This window comes from Mustela nigripes, chromosome 7, assembly GCF_022355385.1.
Source record: "Mustela nigripes isolate SB6536 chromosome 7, MUSNIG.SB6536, whole genome shotgun sequence".
Taxonomy (NCBI): Eukaryota; Metazoa; Chordata; class Mammalia; order Carnivora; family Mustelidae; genus Mustela; species Mustela nigripes.
The window spans coordinates 115517806-115523912 of record NC_081563.1 but is presented as its reverse complement, the minus strand read 5'-3'; positions in this window follow the sequence as shown (position 1 = coordinate 115523912).

Genomic DNA, 6107 nt, shown 5'->3' with positions numbered 1-6107 from the left:
GTCCTAGGACTGTCTTAGGGGCAAGTCACTGCGCTTGTTTCCTCCAGGAGATGCAGGAAACCCTCCCCTTCCAGAGCAAATGTTTGGGGCTGTTCTAAAGATGTCCTTCAAGCTTGGAAATAACCACTGGCATTTGTGGGCTTGAAACGCGACCTACACACATTTATATTTTTTAAATGATATCTGTTCTTGGGCACCTAGGTGGCTCAATCAGTTAGATGTTTGCTTTTGGCTTAGGTCATGATCCCAGGATCCTGGGATCAAGTCCCACATCCGGCTTCCTTCTCACTGGGGAGTTGACTTCTCCCTCCCCCTCTCTGCTTCCCCTGCTCATTCTCTCTCTCTCATTCTCAAATAAAGTAAAAATAAATAATCATGCCTGCTCCTCAGTATATACTTTTTTTTTTTTTTTTAATTTGGTGGCATCACAATTCCGGACTTCAAGCTCTATACTTTTAACTTAATTTGTTTTTGAATATAAATTTGAAAGTCAGTTAAAGAAATGCTTGCTTTTGTTTCCTGTTCTGTAAAATGGGCCTAATAGCAGTACTTTCCTCCTAAGGTTATGGTGAATAATATATTTTATATATATTTCATAAATAATTCATATATTATATAAATATAATTCATAAACCTCAGCATGGTGCCTGGAATATATTAAGCACTCAATAATATTAGTTATGTCTTATCGCCACAGTCATCTCTTTGGAGGACAATTTGGCAGTACTCACCAAAAGCTATAAATTAACGCTTACGAGAATTTCTAAGTAAATAATCAGAGATCTGAAAGAAGATCAGTTGATTTATTTATTTTTAAAGATTTTATTTGGGAGACAGAGAGTGAGCAAGTAAGAGAAAGAGAGAGCGTGCACGAGCAGGGGGAGGGGCAGAGGGAGTGGGAGAAGCAGACTTTCTGCTGAGCAGGGAGCCCAGTGTGGGACTTGGTCTCAGGACTCCAAGATCATGACCTGAGTCGAAGGCAGATGTTTAACCAACTGAGCCACCCAGGTGCCCAATGAACAAAGATTTATAAGGCAAGATAGTAGTCACAGAATTATATATCAGAATGAACATTGGGGGGTGGTGTCTGGGTGGCTCAATCAGTTAGACATCTGACTCTTGATTTTTGGCTCAGGTCGTGATCTTGGGGTCATGAGATTGAACCCCATGTTGGACTCTGTACTCATCAGGGATCTGCTTGAAATGTTCTCGCTCCCTCTACCCCTAACTCACTCTCTTCTTCTCTTTCTCTGAAATAAATAAATAAATAAATAAATCTTTTTTAAAAAAAGAACGAAAATTGGCAACACCTTAAGTGTCTAACAATAGAAGAATGGTAAAAATGTATCATGGTACATCTATATGATGGGATATTTATTGCCATTCATAATGGTGCTGAATGAAGTCGGAAAAGGAGCAAACTGAAATGTTAATGGCCATTGTCTTTGGGCTGTGAATTTAGGTTTATACTTCATTTTTTTCTCCACGTTTATTACAACAAACCAAGCAAAAATGGCAGAAAAAGAATAGATTTACTCTCACACCTATCTTCCTCTTAACAACCATCCCTAAGTAGCTTGTATGTTTAGAAGGATACTGTCAAGAGCCTCACGTGGGTAATTTAAGTAGCCACAGCACATTTTCCCAGTTGTTTAAAAATTGCCCCTTCGCCTGGGTGGCTCAGTGGGTTAAAGCCTCTGCCTTTGGCTCAGGTCATGATCCCGGGGTCCTGGGATCGAGCCCCGCATCGGGCTCTCTGCTCAGTGCAGAGCCTACTTCTCTCTCTCTCTCTCTCTGCCTGCCTCTCTGCCTACTTGTGTTCTCTGTCTGTCAAATAAATAAATAAAATCTTTAAAAAAAATGCCCCTAATCCAGGGATTCCCTTCTACGCCTCCTTCTCTAGCTAGGAATGGTTACTTAACCTTGGGAAAGTGATAGTCAGTCTCGTCTGAAGCTGCAGTTGGAGGTCAGAGAAAGGATGGACCTTCCATGATACCTGGACGATGTCAAAGTCAGTGATTGTGAGCCTACAGAATGGGAAGCAGGAGGGAAAGTGAGCCAACAGGAATTCCCAGTCTTCTCAACTCAACACCCAAACTGCAACGTGGCCTTTCCTCCATCCTGGGTCCTCCCTTTCTTAACCTGGGTTTCCATTCTGAATCCCACCCCTCCAAGGAAAGCATTAGTCATCAACTGAGATGTTTCTCAGTTCATTGACATGCTAAAGGAAAATGAAGACCTCAGATTCAAAGCATCCCTGGGAACTATGGTTTTAGCTTATATACAAAGATGCTCTTTTAAACTCTGGGATTATTAAGTGATTCCTAAGATATCAGCTGGGAAAGGCTTCCTCTGTAACCTTTTCCAGAGCCATTTGTAATTCAGTTGGGGCATGGACAAGCCTACATAAATCCAAGAGATGAAGTCATATGGCAGAGTGTTGGGTGGTGGGTTGACAGTTTGGACGAGGAAGCAGTGTCTGATGCTGCCTTCTCAATATCTACTTTCCAAGCAGGTGACTGAAACTCTGATGCTTATAGTGCAGGGTGGTATCTTTCAGACACCTGCAACTTCACTAAGTAATGTTTTGGAGAATTATTTTATTGCTAAAGGACTCAAACTCACCAGCTGTTGAGTTTCCCCAAAGGAATCGTGCTCTTCAGAACATCGTTGATGCCAGCAAGACTCCCATGGCCACAGAGGCCCCCAAGAGAACCCTTGCCGAGCAGGCCTTCCAGAGCCAAGGACCCAGCTGCCTCCAGGAGGTGATCTTTGCCGGCAGGTAAGGTCCTGCTGCCCAGGAGGATCTTAAGTAGCATTTCCCTCTCCCCCACCAGATTCTGACTGTTGAGAATGATGACTCCCAGCAGCCCTTCCTGAGCCAGGAGATCTTTGTTGACATTTGTTTGGCCAAGAGGGTTTCCAGTTTCCATTTCAGAACCTTTTCCTTGACTGTGATGAACCAGGGGAGGCTGCCCACTGCCATTGGTTGGACTCCTGTGTTGGGGAGCCCTGTCATTCACTGGAGTTCCCATGTGGCCAGGGTTTCCAGATTGTACCTTTATAGTGGGACCAGAGGGGCCAGGGATGCCATATCCAAACTGATCATAACCTAAGGATGACCCAGCCTCAGACTTGCCATAATCATTATGTGTCTTAGCTCCAAAATAGCCATAGCCAAAAGATACTCCAGCCCCAAATTGATTGTAACCTCCAGATGGCCCAGCTCCAGGCTGACCATGACCACTAGGTGACTTAACTCCAAACCGACCATAGCCAAAAGATACTCCAGCTCCAAACTGACCAGAATCTAGAGATGATGCAGCACCAGAATGAGTATAACGATCAGATATCCTTTCTCCAAGCTGAACATTTCCTCCCGGTGACCTGGGCCCAGATTGAATATAACCATCAGATGGTCCAGCCTTGAGCTGACCATTCATTGACCAAGCCCCAGACTGACCCACACCAGATGACCCGACTCTAGGCTGATCCAGTCCATTCATCAATCTAGTCTCAGATTGACTAAAATGACTAAATGACCCATACCCAGGTTGGCCATATCCTCCATGTGATCTTGCCTCAAACTGACTGTCACCAGCAGTTGTTCCGTGCCCAAGATGACCATTCATTGACCTTTCCCCAGATTGACTATTCTCTCCAGATGACTCTGTCCTAATTTGATTGTACCTGTTAAATGACCTATCCTCACTCTGACCACTCATTAACCCCACCCCAGACTGACCAAAATGACCAATTTTCCCTGATCCAAGATGATCATTCCTTAACTCTCTTATAGTTTGACTGTAACGACCAGATAACCCAGCCCCAGACAGACTATTTAGTGCCCCTGCCTCAGATAGATCATAACCACTAGATGACCCATCCCCTGTTGGACTACTCATTGAGCCTGTTCCAGGTTGACCCAAACCACCAGATGATTCAGGTACAGACTGACCATACTGTCCAAATGATGCTGTCCCAAACTGACCATGACCACCAGATGACCCAACCTCAGTTTGACTATATCCTTCTGATGACCCAGCCCTTAGCTGATCATAGCCAATAGATGATCTATCCCTCCTTTGACTATAACCACCAGATGACCTATCCCCAATATGACCACTAGCTGACTGATCCCCAGTCTGACTACTCATTAACCCCATGCCAGACTGACCAAAACCACCAGTTTTCCCTGACTCGGGCTGACCATTCACTGGCCTTTCCCCAGATTGACCAAAACCACCAGATGACCCAGGCCCAGGCTGACCATTTAGTGCCCCTGCCCCAGATAGACCATAACCATTAGATGACCTATCTGCAGTTGGACCACTCCTTGGCTCTGTTCCAGATCGATCCAAAACCCCAGGTGACCCAGATTCAGGCTGACCATTTATTGATTCTGCCCCATGTTGACCATACCTTTCAGATGACCCATTCCCTGGCTGACTAGAGCCATCAGAGAGCCTATCCTCACTTTGACTATAATCATCAGATCGCCTATCCCCAGTTTGACTATAATCACTAGATGATCTATCATCAGACTGACTGCTCATTAACCCCATCCCAGACTGACCAAAACCACCAGTTTTCCCTGACCCAAGCTGAGCATTTATTGTCTCTTCCCTAGATTGACCAAAACCACCAGGTGACCCAGGCCCAGACTGACCATAACTTCCAGGCACAGATGCCCTAGACATGACAGCACTTCCTAGAGAAGCACCTGTGGGAAGACCACTGCCTGAGACATTCAGACTTCTCGCACCTGGAATGTCAAGGTGGACTGGTGACATATGGTCAGAGTAGCCAGGGCTCTTCACAACCTCTTGACCAAACTGTCCGGGGGGAGTCACTCCTTTGTGATCTAAAGATCCTTGGCTAATAACATCACTTTTGTCAACAGAACCTTGACCCCTCATATCACTTTGACCAGGGTAACCCACGGTGACCTGATTGGCCACATAGGTTCTCATGGGTGGAATAAGACTGGGCCCGGCCATTCTTACTGGAGGTGCGGTCACCAGGTTGGTTTTCAGGGGCAGGGCTGGGAGCACACTGGATTTCTTAGGCTGGACACTGTACTCAGTGACATCTTCAGTATCAGGGTCCTTCAGAGAAATGTACTCGTCATTCTTAGGGGAGTTCTGTTCATAGAAGTGGGCATTTCCTCTGTTACTTGAAGAACTGCTGGTGGTCCGAACCTGCTGGTTGCTCCCACTGAGAAGGCCTGTGCCAAGCACACCACCATTGCCAAGCACCTGGCCAGTCTTGAGAAGGCCTGTGCCCAACAGACCACCGCTGCCCAGGAGACCTCCACTCCTACTACCTGCTGGGACAAAGGCACATAGGTGAGTTCTAGACCATGTCCTCCCACTAGAGCCACAGGAATGAGGAGCCCAGCTCCACACCAGCTCTGTGACCATGGCCAGGAACCAGGATAAGGATTACCCTTAGAGATTTAGAACTGCGACTCAATCTCTTACTAGATTTTCTTCAGCATTTGACCCATGGGGCAATGACAAGTCATACAGAAGGTAGTCATATTGGGGCCATCTATGGTGGAGCAGAGAGAATGATGATACAGTTATGCTCTGAGAAATAAGCACTGTGGCTTCATGGGAGGTAGTGGGTAACCACTTAGCTGTTGACAGCTTCCCATTAGTGCCCTGGGAGGCCCAGGGAATTCTGAACTTCAAAATCACTCGGATAGCACCTCTCCTCTTTTTATAAATCGATTTTTTTACTCAACTGCTTTGTAGGGAAAGTTTCTTTTCCTTGCAACCAAACAATCTCTAAGACAGAAATTGATGTGAGGAGAGGGGTTCCAGACAAGAAAACTTCAGAAAAAAATATGGTTCAAACTTTGGACTTAAGGTATATGAGTGGTTTCCAAAGTCTTTTATCAAAAGATTGCAAACTTTAAGTCTGCAATATGTGGTTCCAAAGAAGCTGGCTAAGGACTCACCTGCCATTTCATTGGACTTAGGTCATCAGAGACTAAGGCTGGAAAGATTTGCCTGGGAACTCAGTGTAAGTGGGGAAGACCACAATCAGAGGGCAGAGAGGCAACAAGTGCTTTGTATTAAACATACGGTCTAGACACCAAG